This window comes from Phaenicophaeus curvirostris, chromosome 7, assembly GCF_032191515.1.
Source record: "Phaenicophaeus curvirostris isolate KB17595 chromosome 7, BPBGC_Pcur_1.0, whole genome shotgun sequence".
NCBI lineage: Eukaryota > Metazoa > Chordata > Aves > Cuculiformes > Cuculidae > Phaenicophaeus > Phaenicophaeus curvirostris.
Window position 1 is genome coordinate 22,352,897 of NC_091398.1, and position 23,034 is coordinate 22,375,930.

General features: G+C 37.8%; 1 protein-coding gene across 4 annotated transcripts in view; it reads right to left on the reverse strand.

The window, feature by feature from the left end:
• Positions 1-23,034, reverse strand: part of CSRNP3 (cysteine and serine rich nuclear protein 3) — a 107,203-nt gene that overhangs the window by 44,042 nt on the left and 40,127 nt on the right. Inside the window, exon 1 of one of the 4 annotated variants that reach the window (XM_069861199.1) lies at positions 3,701-3,917. The exons of the other annotated variants lie outside the window; for them this stretch is intronic. The gene's annotated coding sequence lies outside the window, so the exon portion shown is untranslated. Of the gene's footprint in view, positions 1-3,700; positions 3,918-23,034 lie in introns of those variants that run through there. 4 annotated transcript variants of the gene reach the window in all.

Genomic DNA, 23,034 nt, shown 5'->3' on the forward strand with positions numbered 1-23,034 from the left:
TGTGGAGTTGTCCTAGGGCTGTTTTAAACCCAGCAAATAATTTTGGCTTGTGTACATTTGTAGATGGGTCATATTTGTCTTTTATCTACATTCAATCCCTTTTTCAGGGTCAGAAAAACCTACAAAAGATCACTGAAGCAACAGTGATCAAAACTCAATGGTAGGACTTCAAATGACATCAACGTTTTAAACGCTGGTGTTCAGTGATGTTTTACTGACAGAACGGCACATTAATAATCCATTTTTTCTCAGCATCATAACTGGTTTAGAGCAAGGACAGACAGATACCAAAAAGCCACATTTAAATTTATCTGTCAGATAACTTTACCAGTCTTGGAATAGATTCTACCTACTTTGCTTCACCCTGACTTTCCATCTGGTTGTTCAGGGGGGGAAAAAAAGGCCCTTAACTTCAAGGTTCAGTTACTAGAAGCTCCTTTTACGAGCAAGTAAAAGTTTTAGATGGTAGAATAATCCGTTGCTTTTTCAGGGAAAACATCTAAGTTTTGGAATGAAATTCCAAACATCTGACATTATGTATTCTAAATAATCACTTCTATTTCTTCAATTAATATTAAACCAAAACTTTATTATTCGCCTATTGCATCTGTTCATATCACTGTGTTTTTCAAGAAAAGTGAATTCCTCTTTCCAATAAAAAATGAAACCAAAAATCTAAGATGCAGAGTAAACACTGTGTGTGCTCAAACCTAGACATTATACATCAAACTCAGGCTTCTCAGAGCTAGAAATAAGTTAACAGAATTAATACTGAGCTTCAGTAATACAGGAGATGAGAATCATGCCTCTGTCTGAAAATGTCTGATGCATGCAGAAAGATTTGTTTCTACTGATGATGCTCAAAAAAGCTCAACATCCAACTTCACACTACAGCACAAAATATTTATATAAACCATAGTTTCAACAGAGGTTAGATAGGTGGAAAAGTGTACTTTACTATAACTTGGCAGCAACATAGAACACCTGTTTGCTTCAGGAATTCTTTGGATCTTTTCCTTTAAAGTTCTTTAAATAACTTAATACTGGGAGTATGTTAGGTGCCTGGTCCACAGGAAAAACATTTGGTTTTGTTTCCTGCATGCACATGTGGAATAGCCAGGTGTATTTCAAAGCTGTGATTCCATTGTAACAGTGGAAATGCTGTTCCGTAGGGATGTTCCTATCGCTATTTTAGTGCGCAGTGTAATTTTTATCTATGTGTGTACTTACTGTAAGTACCTAACTGCCTCATAAACCTAGACTTAAAATCTACTGTACTCACTTTAGACAAAACTGGTATTTATATGATAACTTGTTCAGCCTGGAGAAGGCTCCGAGGAGAACTTCTAGCAACCTTCCAGTACCTGAAGGGGCTACAGGAAAGCTGGGGAGAAACTGTTTACAAAGGCTTGTAGTGATAGGACTAAGGGCGATCGGTATAAACCGGAGAGGGGCAGATTTAGATTAGAAATTAGGAAGAATTTCTTTACCATGAGAGTGGTGAGGCAGTGGAACAGGTTGCCCAGGGAAGCTGTGGACACCCCATCCCTGGAAGTGTCCAAGGCCAGGTTCGATGGGGCCTTTTGGACAGCCTGGTTTGGTGGGAGGTGCCCCTGCCCCTTCCAACTCAAACTATTCTATGATTCTATGAATTACATGACGACACACTGTTTCATTTTCTCCATTTAAAGGAGTGCAGAGAGACACCTTCAGTGTCGCCCACCAAATCTGACAGCCCACACCTGCTGCAGGTGTATGATTTCACTGCTGTTCTCCATTAAATTGCTTGTCACGTGAGACGTATGAGGAAAGAAATACTTTAACATATCCTTTCAAATCTATTGTCTAAACCACAAACAAGCCTGTTTTTAGAGAGATGCCAAGTTATATCTGTTTTTTTACACAGAATTATTTTTATAGGTGTCATGTTTGAATGTAGTGATTGCAAATCATAGAATCATGGAATCACTAGGTTGTAAAAGACCTCTTGGATCATTGAGTCCAACCATTCTTATTCCACTAACCATGTCCCTGAGCCCCTTGTCTACCTGCCTTCTAAATACCTCCAGCGATGGAGACTCAACCAACTCCCTGGGTAGCTTCTGCCAGTGCCCAATGACCCTTTCTGTGATTTTTTTTTTCTCTGATGTCAAGCCTGAACCTCCCCTGACGGAGCTTGAGGCTATTCCCCTCTTGTCCTGTCCCCTGTCACTTGGGAGAAGAGACCAGCTCCCTCCTCTCCACAAACTCCCTTCAGGTAGTTGTAGAGAGCAATGAGGTCTCCCCTCAGCCTCCTCAAGCCTAAACAGCACTAAACTCCCTCAGCCACTCCTCATAGGGCCTGTTCTCCAGCCCCTTCACAAGCTTCGTTGCTCTTCTCTGGACTCGCTCCAGAGCCTCAACATCCTTCTTGTGGCGAGGGGCCCAGAACTGAACACAGGATTCATGGTGCGGTCTCACCAGCGCCGAGAACAGAGGGAGAATAACCTCCCTGGACGGTTTCTGATACAGGCCAAGATGCCATTGGCCTTCTCGGCCCCTGGGCACGCTGCTGGCTCGCGCCCAGCCGGCTGGTTACCGACACCCCGGTTCCCTCTCCTCGGGGCCGGGTTCCAGCCGCTCCTCCCCGGCCTCAGGGGCAGCAGCGGGCGGGGGGGCGGGGGCCGCTCGCACCGCCCCGGCCCGGGGGACGCCGCCTGCCCGCGCCCGCACCTCCCGAACGCTGCTCCTCAGCAACGTTTCTCCGTCGAAATCCCGGGATCCCACGAAAACGGCGCCCTCTCCCCTGCGTTTTTGTTTTTTTTCTTATTTCCCCGGCGGGTTTCCCAGGGCTCGGCCGCCCCGCTGCTGAAAGGTTCTCCAAAAACCCGCAGCGGCTTCCCCGGAGGCATCGCCGCCTCCTCTCCAGCTCCCGAGAAACCGAAAAGAAAGCCGAACGCTGCGGCCGAGGGGTGATGGATAACGACTCCTACACGGTTAATTCCTACGTGATGCGATATGACGAAGAAATAAACGCCTGTTCTCTGCAAGGCAAACACAGGCCACTAAAACCTTTGGGAGCAGTTTTCAAAAAAAAAAATAAACCGTGTCTGGTTAACCAAGAACTACTATCAGAAATAAATACTTGAAAAATAACGACGTGTTTTGCGTTAATGTTAAAATGAAATAAATGCAGACGGCTATATAAGTTCCTGGGTGTATACAACCACATTAAAAGTAACGCAAAACAACCTTCCAAAATTATCCAAGAAAAATGTGGAGGAAAAAAACCAAATCTAAGTCCACTGTTAGATATGCTCTGACGATAGATTATTTTTAATTAAACACAGATGCTATGAATTTCCTGCTGAGAAAGGATTAGTCTTGAATACATAGCAGAATAATAGATTGTTATTGCTAAATATTTTATGATATTGGTAAATGATCCATCTAGCATAAATTTAATTTTACTTGCTCTCCAGGTTTTCATGCACAATTGAAGTTTGAATTGCATAGGAATAATAGTAAAAACGTTTTTTACACTGAATCTGATCACAGAACTTACATGATTTATTTATCTTGCTATGACATTGATGTGCATCCTTCCAATCCCACCACACAAAATGCAAAAAATCCCTGGCTTTACTAACAGTAAACAAACAGCAAAACCCTCACATATTTAAAATACTGAAGTGTGTGAAGAATCTGTAAAACAACTGACCTGTTCAAATTGCTGTTTTTCCAATCCATGGGCTGTTTTTATTAATTAGGAACCAAACCAGATTGATCATCATTTTATAACGTTTGACATATTCACTGTCTTCCTAGTTCCAGCAGAATCTTCTTAAATTTCCCAGCACTGTGTTTTATTGCTGGTACCATATGCTTTATTGTTCAGCCACAAGAGCTTCACTCTGCACAAAGACTCATTACCTACTGCTTGCTGAGCAGCTCCAGGCTCACTGAGGCTGCCTGTGTGATCACATGGGAGTTTTGTCTGAGAAAGCCAGGCATGCCACTGATTTTACTGGCTCTGGATATTTTTATCAGCTGAGGTCTACTATAAGGAAAGAATAACAAATTCTAAAGCTTCCTCACCTCATTAAGACAGCAGTTGTTACGGAAATCCCCTCAACTTTTCATTGTGTGTTGTTTTTTTTAATTATTATTACTCCTGTTGTCACACAGGTTTAGATAGAAATCAAAGAGTTGTTGAAAGTAATATTTTCTTGTGGGGAGTGGCAAAACCCATGCATTGTTTGCATCACTTCACACACAGCGCACACTAAAATCAATATTCTAAAGAGGTAATATTTTGCCAACACTTAATCTGCCAGTGTTTATCCCTTATGTAGAGGACGAGCTTCTCAATGAAAAATTTGTTCCTAAATAGCAGCCCCTTGGTTTAAATTTGTCTCATCAATCAAGGGCATTATCCTGTAATCTTTGGTAATAAAATTAATTCTGGTGGTTTCAGTGGTTCTACTCAGGTGAATAAGAATTGGACGTTTGAGTAAGGATTAGTTTCAAATCCAGATGACAAATTATATAGTACAATGAAGTCTAATCTCTTCTTGATAATAGGTGGTGATGCTCAGGGGTTGGTTTCTTCTGGGGGTAGGGTTTGGTCTGTGTTTTGTCAGGTTTTATAAACATGAAATTGTAAATTTAAATAACATTTCATATTGGTTAAAAACTTATTATTTACCTAAGCATTTTGTACTGAGTAAGTGAATATCTGCATTTAAAATTATAACAGCACTTACACAGAAAATAAATATTTATTTCCTTCACTGATACATTATCAGTAACAGGGATCCATTTTGGAATATTTGGAGACAGCTTGATTCCTACTGTAGAGTGAATTCGCAGAATATTTTAATTTAAAATTTTTAACGTACAGCTAGTGATGATAAATGAACATCTCTTCTCCGCCCTGAAAACTGGTACTGAACGTGTAATTAACCATAATATTAACATTGCAAAGATGCAGCTATTCTATGAAAAAGTCAATTATCTCTGGAATAATTCATAGCATTTTGAAAATATAAAGTGGCAAAAAGAAACTGTTTTCTCATTAACATCCCACAAAATGAAATACCTACTTACCCTATTTAAGGTCTCCCTCGTTAAAATAATGACAGCTTGTTGCTCATTGCTGGTATCACTCTGGCCCTATGGAAGTCAGTGGAAGTTTTGCCACTGATTTGCATGGTAGAAGGGACAAGCGTGACGAACATAGATTCATGCATTTCACTGTGTCGTCATGCAAATCAATGACAAAACTCCCTGTTTCTTTATTGCTCTCAGCATCTTGCTCATTGTGTGTTACTAAGGCTTTTCTAACAGTTGATATGCAGTCTCAGATTACACTAAATTATAAAAGATGGGTAGTAAAGCATTCAGAATTACCCACAACTAAATCTAGTGACAGATATCTAGACTCTCACATTCATTTTGTTTAATGAAGAATTCCATTATCAAGAACGAATGTATTTTTAAGTGCCACCATTTTTATCTACCCAAAGATACAGATCGAGCAGATGGTTCGTGGCTGAGAACCTTCCACGTCTCTTAAGCAGGAAACACTACTGTGTATACATTAATGAGAAGAAACGAAAGCAGGCTAGATGGGTTGCTAATGAACAGCTGGTTTAGCAACAGCTATGCATATTTTTTTTCCCCTGGCGATATCATTGATGATGTCACGATGCTAGTGTAGGAAGACATAAACAAAAGGCAGGCATTTTTGCTGCAGTAACACTAGGGGAAAAAAAAGAAAAACCAAATGTTTGGCAGATGGAAAGAACAAAAACTGATCACAAAAAGAACATTATTGTCACATTTTTCTGGGTGTTGTTATATACACTATGGAGCATTTCTCAAATCCTGAAAGGACGGTAGAGGAAAACGTGTTCAAGGACACGATACAGTTAAACCAGTTAGCAGGAAAGTGCTGTTTCTGCAGGAGACAATAGCAGCAAGCAGTCTTCATGCTGTATGAAAGGCAGCCTCAGTTAATCAGTTCTTCAAAGCTGGGGGGCAGAGGGAGGGGGCAAGATTCAATCCTCCACAGTGGAATTTGGGATTTCCTAATTCTAACTTGACTTATTTAGGTAGATAAATTATATTCTAAACCACACTCTCTTCTTACAGGTTTACTAAACAGAAGGAAGTGTCTGTCAGAGCCATTTTGTTCAATTTCTGCCCAGACATACTATTAAGGATGTGCTTTTTTGCAACCGTGAAAGGAGTTAAAGATCACTCAAGAGTTTCACAGTAGCCAGAACCCAGACCTCCCTTGTCACTTCACAGTCAGATGAGACAGTACTTTCTGGTAACAGACAAGACTTCTTCAGGAGAATCCAAATTCACCTCTCCTTGAAACAATAGTGAGAGAATGATACGCAAATGCATACCAGTCTCTGCCACCCAAGGTCACCCATGGGAGTCAAGGTAAGCAAGAGCTCTTCTCTAATTGAAGGTTTCTTGTGAATCCAAGTGAAAACAGAATCAAGAACCTGCCGACAAATTGTACATAAAGGTAAACTGTCAGCTCCCACATCTGCTTTGTAGGAAAAGCAATTCACAGGAACATTCTTATGCTTTCAAATTCCACAGAAGCTAAAACAAAATGGCACTGCTAAGGAAATTCAGACTTTTAATCATCTCCATCGTTACTAAGGAATAATTACATCAAGTCTGCTTTTTTGTTCCCTATAGGTGTTCAAACTTGAGTACTTGTACACAGATTAAGAAAAAGTATTTGTATTTCAGATATACAGATCTTGCAATGAATTTAAAACAAACCACCACCCTAAACCCCACAATAACCTCAAATCAGCAATATCTCACAAAACAGACTAAGCCTATGATTTGAACTTCAAATCATTCCCACCTAAATTATTTTGTTAGGTATTGAGCTTAATCTGCTGCTTAGTATCCTGTATCACCGTTGGATGAATCAGATATGAATCAAAACAATTCTTGGGACAGCACTGTTCAATTTCATGGAATGGAAAGGAACAACTTGTACTCAAAGCCTTGCTATTCTGAAGGGCTGAATCCCATATCTTGCAATAAAATGCAAGAGCTCCTGTTTTTCCAAGTACACCAGAAACACAACTTCCACACCACCTGAGAAAAAGAAACTGCTGGAACTGTCTTTTACAGCCTGTTCAGATCCCTCTGTAGAGCTCCCTACCCACAAGAAGATCAAAACTTCTTCCCAGCTTAGTATCAACTAAGGGTACATTCAATCCCTTCATCCAGGTCATTGATAAAGTTATGGAACAGAACTGGAACGAGCACTGAGCCCTGGGGAACATCACTTGTGACTGGCCTCCAACTGGATTTAATTCCATTTACCAAGACTCTTTGGGGCAGCTTTTAACCCAGCAGAGAGTGCGCCTGTCCAGGCCAGCAGCAGCCAGTTTCTCACGCAGACTACTGTGAGAAACTGTGTCAAAGGCTTTAATTAAGCCCAGGTACACTATATCCACAACCTCTCCCCCATCCATTAAGTGGGTAACCTTGTACAGAGTTACTGAATACAAGCAAAAAAACCTCCCTGTCAAAGATACAGGCTTTCTTTCTCCCTTCACAACCTTTCTGAAAACTGTTCGTTAACTACCAAAACCAAAGAACATATCAAGTTTGGAACACAAATTAATGTACTGAGAGGTGTATAGCAAGTGGCAAAAGAATCTCTTGATGACTGCTGCTCTATTAAGATGATGTGAATTATAAAAGCATTTTGTATTGCTGTAACGCTTGCCTTATGCAAGGTCCAGAATGCCAGCAGAGCATGGAGTTTCTCCACTAAAACAAAATAAGTTCTCTTTAAAGAGGAAACTCCTTGTTATCTTGTTTCAAAAAGACCAAAACAAACCAGAAAAAAAAGAAAATACTTACAAGAAGGCAGATACTTTACGAAGAGAGGTTGCCTGTGCTGTCTTGTATGTGCTTCATAAGCCAGCTTTGCTTCAGCCAGTTTCCATGACAGCTCAGACAGAGCAACACGATCCATACCAGGGAGCACAGTACTACAGAGCTATGCTTGATGTGGTTAGAAATTGCAAGACATCCACAGAAGAAACAACAGTGCTTTTCTGGTTTTAATTTACTGATACAGTCCCTACTCCACCCCTTTTCTCTTGCTTGGTTACTATGCACACCTTTTCTCATAGTACCATTTTGCAGCTTACAAATTTCACTTGGCTGTTGACCAGCAAAAAGCTTAAAAATAAATAAAATTAAGAGATATTTGAAGCAAGCATGATAGCTAGTATTTTCTCTTTTTCTTTTTCTCCAACTGTTTGGTCCTTCTGGTTCCCCTTATTCCACAGTAATCCAAAAAGAAGTTTAGTGAGTCAACAAAGTTGGAACAGGAGTTAAAAAAAAAAGTCAGGAGGAAGCAGACCATCTTTCTTTTCTGGACTCGTCAACAGAACTTTCTAAAGCACTGCTGTAACCAGCAATATTGCCTCATTTCTTGCTTCCATGATTTCCAGAATGGAGCAGACAAGCTCTTTAGTATTTATCTTCCACTGGAAGATGAATCTTTCGTTGTTACAGTCTTTGAATGTGCTCCTATCTACCACAAACACTAGAAAATTACTTCGAGCGGAGACAGACATAAAAGCATAATAGACACACAGACAGATCTAAACAGCAATATGAACAATTTTTTACATTTTATAGCAGTTAGTAGTTTATGAAACATCCCAACTTACAACATGACTTCTCCAAATGCAGTACTCATAATAAAATACATAGTGAATTTTTATTCTAATAGAGTTATCTAAATTGTAAAATAAGGTGTCTGCCTTGAATTGTTAAACATCAGTTTAGCATCTCATTCCACAGGAAGTGAATCCACTGCAACATTTCTCATCAGCTTTCCACATACCACCTTAGATCTATCATTTAAAGCTTAAAAGGACACTGACTTCTAGGTTTTTATGGTAACTTTTCACTGTTTCAAATAAACTTTAAAGCCTAGAAACTGATTTTCCTTTAATAATTCTGTCCATTTCCACTTGGCCAGCGCTGATTTATTTCCCTTATGTATATCCAGTAGGACTTGAAAATAAATTTAATTTACTTCTTCGTTTGTATACCAGCATCACTGGTAACAGCAGCACAGGAAATTTTATTGCTTAGGTTAAGTCTTCTCTACCAGCAGAACATAACACGTTTTTTCCCCCATATGTTTCATGACAGCAGACTACTTCAAGAAAGTAGAAGTATTTTGCAAGAAATTCCCCTCTTTATACCCTACAAACACTGTAATAATTTCACTCCCCCTGAAATCAGTGTTAAATTAATTGGAAAATCCTATCATATTTTAGCATCCAAAATAAATTTCACAGCATATAAACAAGATTTTCATCAAGTTAAAACCTGAATCACTACAGTCTTTACAGCAAATTTTTTTCTATGTCATTCTAACATTCTAAAGCCTCAGAAAGTAAGCCCCTCCATTTCAGAAATAAGCTAAGGAACGCTGACTGCCATTTCTTTCATAGAATAATATCTATTAGCAATATTTAAATAATCACATTCATATTAGCAAATCAATGGACAGTTCTAGGCTGCACTGTTATAATTTAGTCTGGAGAAGAGAAGGCTGAAGGAAGACATTATCCCCCATCCACAACTACGTTGAAAGAGGTGGGTGTTGGTCTCCTCTCACAAGTAACAAACAATAGGACAAGAGGAAATGGCCTCAAGTTCCACCAGGGGAGGTTTAGATTGGATATTAGGAAGAAAATTATTTACTGAAAGATTCATGAAGCACTGGAACAGGCTGCCCAGGGAGGTGGTGGAGTCACCATCCCTGGAGGTATTCAAAAAAACATGTAGATGTGGCACTTCAGGACATGGTTTAGTAGGCATGGTGGTGGTCTGACGATTAGACGGGATGATCTTAGGGTTCTTTTCCTTAATGATTCTATGAATCTGTTCTATGAAAGCCATGACTTAATGATGAAAATTGACTGCATATTTACAATTTGATTACACCGTTTTCAACTGGTGATCAAAAACACAATGCATTCTCCATCTACCTTGCTGAAAGCACAAAGGGTAACTGCATTAGTCACATGCCCCGAAATTGTGCAAGGATTACCAGTTTTGCAACATGCTCAAGTCTGGGAGTTGTTCTGAAGAAACAGTAATCAAGTGACTGCTTTACCTAAGAGTTCTACCTAAATGGCATCAATCGTAAATACAGACTTTTATTACAGCATTTTTATAGCCCAAATGCCTTTTAAGTTTTCAGAAATCTTCATGATTTTTTTAATTCAACTACTTGATTCTTACCAGCTGCAGGACTTAATGTTCTAGTTAGATTTTTGATCAGAGTATTAAATAGATACACTTAGCACCTTGACTGAAGTATAGCAGACGAGTTATGTATGTCAGGCTACAGTCCCTGAAGATTGCAGGTTTTTTCAGCCTTTTATCTTCTGTTGGTGCACCTTCAGCAGAGGGAACTTTTTTTTAATCATTATTTGACATTTTTTCCAGTGAATACATTAAAAAAATAAATAAGACTTCCAACTAGGCTTACCGATTTATGACACAGACAAAACTTGGACTGTAGGGACCACTGATAGCACCTGATAGGAAGTTGCACCCTCTGACAGTTTCCTGTGTTGCAGAAAAGAAGCAATTGCTACCTCAGTGTGATTTCTGGCAACCCTACATTGAATGTGGTTGTTCAATCAGATTTATTTCTTTAGCCCAGCGTCTTTAAGCACTGAGGATAATATTATCTCTGTCATAATATTTTTCCTTTTAGAGAAATAAGGACCCTGTTTACGTCTGCTGTGATAAGTGGAGATAACACAGGTCTTGTCAGATATTTAGAAAGTGTGTAGTCAACTGGTTTGTTTTGACCTTCCAGGTTACAGCAAAGGTGCAAGCTGACAGCACCAGCTGTCATTTGTTGTTAACAGACTTTGACCAGATCAACAGCTCCAAGTTTATAAAGGAATTCACCAGTTTTATGACTGGAGAGCAGGAAATCAAGGTCCTTGGCTGTCTCATTCCATCTCCCAAGATGGACAGATTTCAGTGACCCTACCACTACTCTAGCTAACTGCCTGGAACCGTTGTTCTTCTGCCCTATGTCCCTTGTCAGTCACGTAAGTCTCCAGGACACAGGGTCATAAATGCAGACTTTGGCCATTTAAGATATCAAGAAGATTTGCCGGACACAAGCGTTCTACTTTTGCAGAACAAAAGACACTGCCCTGGTTGGCTTGGACTAAAAGACAGGAGTGGCCTATTTACATCCAGAAAACATTTCTTATCATTTACAATGGGAATGAATTCATAACTGTACATTATGTATCCTGCAGTTTCCTTCTTATTATCTCCAGTACTGTAAGAATTCCTGAAAAGTTGTCATATTTAGCTTGTAAAATACTTAAAACGGCAAACTGGTACATACTCTGTTCTGATCATCTTATTCTTTCCCTGCAGTTGCAAGCAACTCTTTAAAAGATTACACTCATAATCATACTGCAACAGACTCAGATCAACAGTTGCCAGCCTTGTGACGTTCAGTGTATCAAGCAATGACATAGGCAGAGTTTGCAGAGAAAAACAGTATCTTTAAGTAGACAAGCTGAGATGACTAGGAAAACTGAACCCTTTGAGGATGTGAGAAAGGGGTCATAGACACAAAGGCCTGCCTATTTTTTCTAACTGTAGAAGTTAATCTAAATAAAAAATACTAATTTCCTCACAAACCTTGCTCAGTGGTTATCCTGACTATGATTCCACAATAACAACAGCATTAACAGCCTTGAAAGCTATATATAGTCTTAAAAGGCTCTCCAATATTTAGCCTTAGAAACTAAATACCTTAAGCGTCAAGCAGGAAACAAAGGCGTATTCAAAGAGCTAGAATTGCAGAGGTATCAAAGAGATATCACTTGTCATCTCATAACAGTTAATTTAACGTGCCAACTTAAAATTTTATACATATGATGACACAGGGGAGTTTGACAGAACAGTTTAAAACCTAACAAAACACACTTGCAAGGAACTGCTCCAAAACATCAGAAACAAAATAGGAGTTGAAAATTTTAAGTTCCAGTAGTAATGAACGCTGACAGGTAACTGAAGAGGAAAAGATCAAGAGAACGTGCCTCTATTTCAACAGGCAGAGGCAAAGAATATAAATTTGTGACAGTAAAAAGTGTGATGCTAAAGGGCATACAAAGAGATACATCAGCAGGTCAAAGTAGTGTTTATATTATATAAATACCAGAACACAATAAGAATTGTGATAACTTGAGATGGAAAATATTACGAAGTTTGCATAAGACTTTTCTGCTTCACAGCTGAGTTAACTATCCTAGAGGACAGAGAAAATGCTCACTGGAAAACAATTTTCTAGTAAAACTGAGAGGGATACATTATTGTGAGCGCAGGCATCATAAATGCATTTGTTTTTTTTCTTAGATTAGTCAGAAAAAGTAAAGCTGGAAATGAAAAGGCCATTAAAAATATAACTGTATAGAAATTTGCAGGATGAGAAAGGAAAAAAACAAAGTGCCTTTAAAAAAAATAAACTGAGTAGTAATTAGACAAATAGATGAACCAAGAAGGGGGAAAAGCACAAAGAAGCCAATATTTCAGAAGATAAAATATGGTAAACTTCTGAAGATGGGTTGTGGAAAATGAGTACAAAGTGTTCATTTTCAGATCTAGAAAATACATTTGCATCTAATATATGTGAATTTGTCCTAAAGTAACTGAATGACAGAGGAAAGCAAATGAATGAGAATACCAGAAATACCATACTGAGACAGTGACTGCAACACTTGCTAGGAATATTCTATCCCTTAAAAAACCAATCAACCAACCAAAACAAAAAAGCAAAAAAAAACAATAGAAAGCAGTTCCTTTGCATCCAAACCCTCCAGCAAACTCAGATGAAAAATTCAGAGTGTAAAGTGCGTTGAGCAATAAGTGGAAGATACAAAAGTTGTCACTTCGCTAAATAAAATTCAAGAATCTGGTGAAAATGCAACAATGATCTCACACTACTACAGATGGGGGTGGGGAAAGCAAAAGCCAAAACACCAGACAGGCGAAATCAAGCCTGGATCAGAACTGCAGTGAAAATTCCTGCCTATCCACATATCCAATGTTTTGCTCAATCAAAGCAATACAAACAAGGTGACTCTGCTAGTGGCAGGAGTGCTGGAACTCTCTATCCAACATCCAATCATCAGCAAAAGCTAAATCATCAGAAAACAAAGCTAAAAATTCAGAGGCCCTTGTATACATTAAATGTCAAATATAATGAGCAGGAATTTTTACTAGAGAGTGGGTAACCAAAGAGGGCTCTCTCAAGCCATAGCCTGATTGTGTGCAATCCAACAGCAAGAATAAAACCAGGAAACAAATAGCATACATTCTCACTAGAGAAATGCTACAAAGAAACTGCCAAGAACTTATTAATTGCTACACAACTGTTATTTTCACTATACAGGAGTTCTTAATATTTTACCTAATGATTATATTTAAAATCTTTTCTCTGGATTGTAAATGGAGATCCTATCTAACTGCTAGCATTGGACTGGCAGCAGAGAGCTGAAATCAGTTTCCATAAACAGTTACAACACTGAAAATCATTTTTAATGACACCTTGAGCAGTTTAACTATTCCATGCCTAAGTTCTCCATACGAAAAAAAAACAAACCTGAAACAACATCTAGTTGTTACTTGTCTCACAATTGCAGTCCTAGTGATTAAAAGTTAAAGGTATGTTTCAAGACCACAATTTAGAAAGAATCGGTCTTATTGAACATGTCAGGAGTAATTTTGTGCTATTGTCAATAATAAAGTAAAAAAAAAAAAAGGAAAATTATAGTGACAAGTCTGAAAATTTAAGCTTGACATGAACTTTACAATTCTATTTCTAAATAATAGCAGTAAATGGATAGGAAAGTACTGTTTCTTCTGATACAGGGTGATATCCTGTCACTTGAATTTACAAAAAGAAATTCTTCAGGTAGGAAAAATTTAAACCATCTAGCATTATTTTAGAACACACAAAGCAGTTAGAAGCCATTTATTTCTCGTCTCAAAGGTAATCCCTACTAATTGCTCTAGTCGTGGAAATACATTCTGTGGGAAAGGATAACGAAGACTACTTGTCAAATTGGTCATGTCATTATTTCGCTGCACAATCCAAACAGTATAGCCTGACCCATTCCCAGCATGCTGAATATCAGCCTACAGAAAAGGATCCACGTATGAGCCATTCTGACCTTTCCTGTTAGTTTCTTCTGACCTTTCTGACCTCATTAGACTGCTATAAAGAAAATAAAGGAGCTGTTGGGTACTCTTGATGGATTAGAAATAACAAGAATGTATCTAGGACCTACTTAAGTACTAAACTGGGCCATTGAATTACATTGCTTTTCAAACAATCAAAATGATAATAGGGATGATGATGAAGAAACAGAAGTGGGAAGAAACATATTGTTAAAATATTTAAGTGTGAATAATCTGCTTTTCTGAAATTGTTCATCAGAATCTTTAACCATATACTCTGATTTAATTTTAGATGACTGGATTTTTAAGGCCCCATTTGAGTGAGAACAGCTATTAGAAAACAATGGTCCCAGCACAGTTATTTTCATTAAGCATGACTACAACTTAAGCATGTTGCTAAAAGAGGCCTTTAATCTCTCCTAGCCAGATTTATTTAACGAATTCCTTCAATTCCCAAAGGAAGGAAGCTCTAGAGCCTAGAATACAAGTCTGTAAAGTCCCCGTGTCTCATTTCAAACATTACATTGTATTATCAAAAAAATCTGTATCTTTACAGACAAAAAGGTAAGAGATGCTATTAAAGTGCTTATTCTTTACATAATACACACTTTCTCCAGTAGAATTACTTAGGATTTTTAAACTGGTTCCCACCCCTGAAACAAACAACTTAAATATGTATAAATTAGTTTTGCACTCTAAATATTGGGGTTTGGCATCCCCAGTAATTTTTTTTTTTTTTTTACCTAATACTGGTATCACAGCAAAACTCTCAGAATGGAAACCACAGCCCCACAGCTTACAATACAACCCCCTAGTACTATGAATGAAATTTTGCAGCAGCTGTTCTCCATGCTGGAATACCAGACACATGCCTTTTTATCTTTCTATTCTGTTCTATCTTCTAGGAAGAAAAGTGCTATGAGAGAATATATAGTCACATAAATCTTCTGAGTTCCATAAACTGTGGTTTCTCATTAAAAACTCTTGTACTGAAACACTGGAAAATGTTTAAGGGGTAAGAGGAGTTTTTCTTTATATGCTTAACTACTCCTAAAAGAAAACACTAGCAGATAGGCTGACCTCAGCCAAAGGGTTCAGGCTTTATTATGCTACGCATTAAAATGCAGGCACTGTCACATAAAATTAAATTATGTCCTTTTTAAAAATAAGACTATGCCATTTGTTCCCGAAATATCCACTGTTCAGTTGTCCTGAGTTTTATAGATCCTGCCATGGGAAAACTGTTGCATTTGTTGTAGCAGGGACCATCCCCTTCAGAAATTTATAGCCTTTGAGAAATCTCTGCATGACTCACATCTCTCTGGCATAAAGTGGGTACACATGCTAGCACCACTGAAAAGGATATATGTACTGCCTTTGTGCAGTGACTTCCACTGGGGTTTATTCCTACCAGCTAACATGTCTTAAAGCAGCCACTGGATCAGAAACTAATGTAGCACATATTGCTAAGTTAGATGACACAGTAGTTAAAACCCAACTTAATCAGGTTTCCGCTACATATTTTACAGTTTCTATATCTAGGCTGCTGCTCCAGCACAATCAGGTTTATGATTCATGCTGTCTCTCCACTCCCCTTGATTCAAGACAGGGGATTTAGATTTGAATATGTAAGTTTTCATCCCCATCACCACTCAGATCTTGTAAATGCAGTCATTTCAAGAGTTGTAGATGGGGTTTGCTCTGGGTTTTGTTTTGGGGTTTGTTTGTGGTTTTTTAAGAGTTAGTTTGTTTTTCCCCTTTGTCGTTAGCCAGAGAGTGGTGTGTGCACATAAATGACAGACAGGAATCTTGTGTTTGGATGTTAAGAAAAAAAAAAATCAAGAGTAGAATTGCTATCAGCTAGCAGTTCCTCCCTCTTATGTATGATTGATACAAAACCTGTTTCATCAAATTCATATCTGTCTTACACATAAGAAGAAATTTCTATCATTCGTGCATTTGTCCTGTAAACGAAAGAGAAATTCTAATCCAGTAACATATAGAAAGGGGAAACCTCTCCAGAAATGGAAGAATCGCTTTGCTTGATGCATCAAAGTGTGTAACTTAATACACTTGCTCTTTTGAGGCTGTAATGACTGTTGACAATTCTGAGGAGGACTTCTCCACAGGGAGAAATTAAGTGGAAGCAGTGTTGTGACACTGTATAGGGGGGTGGGGAGGGGGTGTCCACAAAGCATGGAAAAGATACGTTACTGCCTGAGGAAGAAGGCACAGAAGTGACAAGATGCTTGAACTGGCAGACTGGGGTCTGTCATGAAATAACTGCAGAATAAGCAGTTCTAAAGCTACATTAGACTTAACTGGTTAACACAACAACCTTTACAAAAACTTATAATTCTGTGCAGATTTCACGAATCTGAGGTGAAATTATTAATTTTGCCCATCTTATCCTTGTTTTGGAATTTGCTTATTCCTGTGAATTAGCTACAACAATTAGATGCAATTAGTTTTAAAAGCACATAAAAGAATTCCCATTCATAAAATGAAGGGCAAGTAGAAAAAAACATCCAGAAAAAAAAAAGATAACTTCTGTTATCATGTTATTTACGCTGTTAGCTCAAATATTAGGTAGGTTGCTAAATAAAGCTCACATCAGAGCAACCCGACAGAAGCTTGGCTTCACACTGCAGCAGTACAATAGCAGATAAAATCAGGAATTAGTAGCAAGCAGTAACTGCCTTCCAGCATCTGATGATGACCCAGAATTTTAGTTACAACTGTATCAACAAGTTTTGCAAATTGGGTAACTTTTAGGCATCTAAGAAATTAACTCTAGACATCTAATGCATGCTTTCATGCTTACTGAAATAAATGAAGCATAGTGTTTTATTAAAAAAGCAAATTTTAAACAAGTCTAAGATTCTTACCAAATCACGGTCAGTCAAGAATCAAATGCTCTCCTCTTGCGTCCATCATTGTGAAGATTAGACAAACAGGAGGAAGCAAGCTGCCTTTTTATGTAAATGTTTGTTCACAGCAATGAATGAGAAGACAAAGTCCTACACCTAGTGGCTGTGTGTTACTAGCAGGAAGGAGGACCAGGAGTCCAGACTGCTGCAAATATCAGGGACTCATCTGTAGGGGCTGGTTAAGGTGCTTTTCTTTACCCACAGATTTGGCAGTGAGTGAAACGCTTTCCTGAATATCACCTATACAAAATAAGATAACATCTTTCTTCCTTGTAAATGTCTTGCAAGTAACTCCAAATGTTCAACTCACTGAGTTGAACTCACAGATTTTCCATGTAAAATGCCAGCACGGGGCCCACGTAACATGTGCAACTGCATTTCACACACAACTCCACAGTTTGCATTTGGTGTAGGTCGTTTTACAAGATTTCTTTTTTCTTATTTCTATTTTCAACAAAGCAATAAAAGCTAAAATATGATAAACAAGATCAGGGCAAGTATTACCAAGTAAACTGAGGTTATGTTAGACGCTAGTTCCTTTACAGCACCTTTGAGCTTGAAAATATTTCTTTTGCCAAAAAAAAGATTGAACAATCTGACACATTGTTTCACAGAGATATGATAAAAGTACACAACTGAACAACACACCTTCATTCAGTTAAAAAAGGCTTAGATTCCTAAATCATGTACTTTTAAGAAAGCCTAATACATTTTTCCTTCTATATAAACATTAGAGATTTGAATTAAAATTAATTTTAATACAACATTATTTTACAGTTTGTTGACAGAACAGAATATAGTGCATTGTTATTGGTGTCCACCAGTGTTATGGTCAGGACGAATGAGGCAAAGGATTCTATATGTTTGCACTTCTATTAATTGTCAAACCTCTTTACAAATTTCTTACTGCTAGCGAGTCCTGGCCAAGCCTCCTCTGACCTCTAAAACCCATTAAGAGTTAATGAAGTTGGTAGCAGGGGAACAGAAAAAAAAAAATCACAAGAATCCTGAAAAAAAACATGCACATACAGCTTTATCGTATAGATCCTAAGCCTCATTTTCAGAAGTTTTTCTTCAATAATAACTGTATGATTAAGTCTTATGTTCCAAGATTTGTTTATACACCATAATTCAAATTGAACTTATTATTATACTGCAACACAAACAGAACACACTGCTGAACATTTCCCCAGATTTTTACTTGTATCTCCTATCTGTCTGGAGAAGGGCACAAATTAACAGTGAGGTATTTAGCTTGCCTTAATGTAAACTAGTTGGTACTTGAAAATTCTCCACACAGTCCACCTTCGATGCAGCCACTAAAGGAATATTGGTCTATTACTTTTCTAAATCACTTTTTAAATTGTGTCCAGCAGTAGAACAACAGTAACACCAAGGACGGTTTGGAAAGTTTTCCTACAGCATTTACCAATCTAAATTAATGGAGGGCCTCTTAAGTCAGCAGTACTGCTTTCTGGGGATTTTCTTCCTTGTAGTTTCACCTCATTGCATGCTAAGCACACAAATAAGAGCAACACACTTCACATCACTTGTGCATAAATAAAAATACTGAAATATCGAAACTGTTATTCTTTCCTAATTGAGTAATATCCAAAAATTCTAATGGATTCATCTTCATTTATGGACTAAAGATCAAGAAAGCTGGGCCAAGTGAGCCTTTGTTAAGTGGCACGCATCCTCCTCAGCATTGCAGAAATGCATCAAATAATCAAAGGCAGACACACCATAATAGAAAGCTTATGCGACTGACGGAGAATCAATTGTCAACTGCCTTTAGTAATACACAATAAGGATAATCCAAATAAGATAAAAATAAATAATACAAAAAGTTCATGTGAATCAGGCTACTCATCAACGTAACTGGGAAAAGATCCGTAACTCTGTGGTCATGGCTATTGCCCTACATGTGTGTGTCCACATGATGCTGTACATCAGCAGCATAGCAATACTTCTAGACCCACAGCCATTCATGAAAAGCCAGGTTTGATGTTTGCATTCATATCACGGTTAACCCATAATCCAAACAGATCCTTCAGGATAAGAGTTAACTACACCCCTGCTTTCTGATTTTTCCTTCATCAGTACACATAGCATTTTAAAATAACATTTAATAACAAGCACCTAAAAGATAAAAATTATAAACCTTTTCCAGTATTTGAGCAAAGCTCACAACAAATTATGAACACATTACTCAAGAAAAGATGCTGTCATAATTTTCTTGCTATTTATCAAGCATTTTAAATTACTTTGTGACATTAAAATATTATACTGGTTATATACGGATCTCAGAACACATTTACAGCTTGAGATGTGTTGGCTAGCTCTTTGTGGCTGAGTAAGTCATATCCATTTTCTTGTAGTCTTGAGTAAATGACAACATATGTGACAAATGAAAATACAAACTTTGAAAGAACCCCTTCAGATAACTTTTTGTTTCATTTTCCAAAATACTAAACAGCTTACACTTTTGCGAGTAAGTGTAGAAAGATGCAAATACACAATAATTCATTTACAAACACAGTCAACAAGTTAGGAACATTTTCCCTGTATAAGTCTAATTACATTGGAAGCTGCTGATGTGTACTAGCCCAGCAGATTTTAGCATGAATTTTAAGCATTTTTAGACAAAAGTTGCAGCTAGAAATTGAGATTTTTTTACTAATGTTATTCCAAAATTGCTAATAAAATCTCTGCAGAGATGTAGAATTATAACAGTGTTTTGTACCATCAGATGGTACAAAATTGAAATTGGGGCTGCATAACTGTAGAGATATGCATGTGAATAACTTCTACTGTACTACTGACCTTGTGATCTCAAAGAACGCCAGTTTCTCTCAGAAGATTTTTAGACCTCTGAAATCATGTTCTCAGTCTGTAGACATTTCCTTAATTTGTCCTTAAAAAGATGAAATTCATGTCTCATTACTGTCAAAATGATATCAACAAAGATTTAGAATTCTATCAAAGTGTTAGGGATGCCTTATGCACGCTTACAAAATAAACAGAAAATTCCGCTTGCAATGAAACCAATTATCACATTAGGGGGAAAAAAAGTCAGAACAGCATGTGAGTCACAGGTATGAGTAAGCCACAGATGTTATTTTAACAAAATATTTAATTCTAGCAAATAATTGCTGATTAATTTATAAAACGTTTAATGTTTCAGAAGAGCAGACCTGCCTTTTTAGTATCATTTGACCTTTTGAGCACATAGCCAGCACGCACATTTGGTTTCTGGTAAATATGAGCTGCTTCTGCTCTGACACAACAGGGAGTCTGAAAACCTCCCTGTATTTCACTGAACAGAACAAAATTCAGTAACAGCAAGGACAATTAAACATTAATCCTGCTTACCAAGGCAGGTGACAGACTTGCCATCTGTTGAAGTCCTAAAAGCAAGGTTTGATATCTTTCTAAATGAGGTTTTTTGGTACAGTTTTGGGAAAAAAAGCCAACAAAAACCAAAACACAAAATCAGCCCCACTTGATTCATACTGCACAGCTGTGGATGTTGCTGTGGCAAAGGGAGAAGGAACTAGTGACACAAGCCAGCAACAGTTCTGGCTTTGCCATTGCAGATGTCTGTGTCACGTTCCATCCTAGCCCCTAACACTTGTGATCCTGCTTTAAAATAATCTCAGAATCTTATCTTGGTTCAGTATTTCAACTCAATCTGCAGAGGATCAGAAAGAAATACTCATTTCCACATTTCTGAATGTGGAATCTGGTTTCTATGGTTTGACTGATCATTTTTCAGAGTCTTCTGTGGCACTGAAAACTGAGCACAGCTGGAGACAGGCTTATGGCCAGAAGCAGTGGAGACACTTCAAATGTGCCTGGAAGGTGTTTTGTGTTCACAGCTAGTTCATAACAACATGATTATAAAGAAGCTTCGGTTCAGTCTCCTGTTACACCTCTGGCCATCGTCATATCCTCATTCAGCACAGGCCATAACTCTCTGGGCATACAACTCTGACATGTTTCTTTGCTATCATCTTGAGTATCACTGGTGCAAAACTTGCTATTGCACCATCCTCTGTTTAAGGCATGTCTAAAATTTTTTTAGGATGAAAATAAGTTTGAGGGAAAAAAAGGTTTTGATTGTGATACAGGACGTTTAAGTCATAATTAATCATTAATGCATCAGAGAGTCAAATTAGATCAACTCCCAAACGCATTCAATACTGGCTGTATTACACAGTAATTAATATTTCTTGCCAATAATACTGCTGCTGTTTGAATGTATTGTAGCGGAGCCAGATGGAAACACTGCATACAGCTCAAGCGTTCTGGAGCAAGAAAGAAGGTTATGAACATAAATGTTTTCATTTTTTAGGTATGCAAACAAACGAATTAGTAGCTAATCTAGTAACACATGTCTGAAGTGATGGAGTGTTGTGTGCTACAAAGCACAGATCAAACTGAGCAGGCTCTGTGAACTTCAGAGCAATAATTGGGGCTACAAGATATGCATGGGCAGAGAAGAGAAAGTAGGAAATATAGGAGAAATCAGGATGGGTTTCTGTTATCAGCTGCAGGCTGCATGTGACCAGTGAGGAAGGACTGCAAATATGGGCGGTGATGGATCTGTATAGTCCCACCTCAGGCTCTGCTAGTCCCACCACATGTCATGATAGACTCTGATGCCTATGAGTGACGATTTAAGTAATTAGCAAGTGGCCCATAAGGTAATGAGGGAAAATATGTTTGGTCACAAACAAGTCTGTGTTTTAGCTTTTCTCTGTCCTTAATTTCTGTGAAACTGAAGACACCTTCACACTACAAAGTACAATAAACAATTCAAGGCAGAAGAGGTTTTAATACAAAAAAAAATCAACAAAGTCACACAAATGAAAGACATTAAATGTAAATCCTTTCTCTGAGAAACCATTTTAACAAAATTTACTGAAAATCCAGGCCTGGTTCATCTGCCAGGCAAAACACACCAGTTAATGACTTCATTAGGCACATGCTCTAGCCCAGTACTTACCCTTCTGTGTTAATCCCATTGTGTGAAATGTATATTTAAAATGCCAACTCAAGCTTTATTTCAAATGTCACATATTGCCCTCTCTTCTGGATGCTCTTTTCTCCAACAATGTTGCAGCGTATTCTTATTTTTTGAGAAAATTCTCACTTCCCTAAAGGCAAGTTGAATTTACAACAGCCAGAACCATTTTTGATGCTTACTCAAAGTTTAATAGCCTGAATAACTTTATCCATACAGTAGCATACTAAATTCTAATGTTAGTCAAACAGATAAATTCACAAGAATGAGCCTTTTCATTGCGAGCCATTATAGACCATATACTCATAGCTATATAAATAATATACTGTAAAAATGCACACTGTAATTAATTAAGTTCCGTTACCTTCTTCCCAAGAACATAAAATTACACATGACAGCAAAGGTAACACTTTCTACTAATTTTAAATAATAGCACAGCAATGAAGTGGTATCTATGCTCTAACATTTTTGTCTCCATTCCACACTAATCGCTAAAAACTAAGAATACTGCTTTGAGTAAAACAATGCGTAAAAGAGGAAAAACAGTAGTCAAAATCAACTGATGTGCTTCATTTAAAAAAAAAAAATCACAGAAACTTTATCACTTTTTGGTAAAATGTAGGTCACCTATAGTTTCCATAGTAACCACTGCTGAACTATAGCTCTACAGATGACCACTGCCTATGGCCGCTTTATTTGCTAGCAGATGATGTGCAAATACAGTCATGCCTCAGTTAAAGTAAGAAAGAGCTAAAGAAATGATTGCAATTGTCATTAGTTTCCTTCCAAACA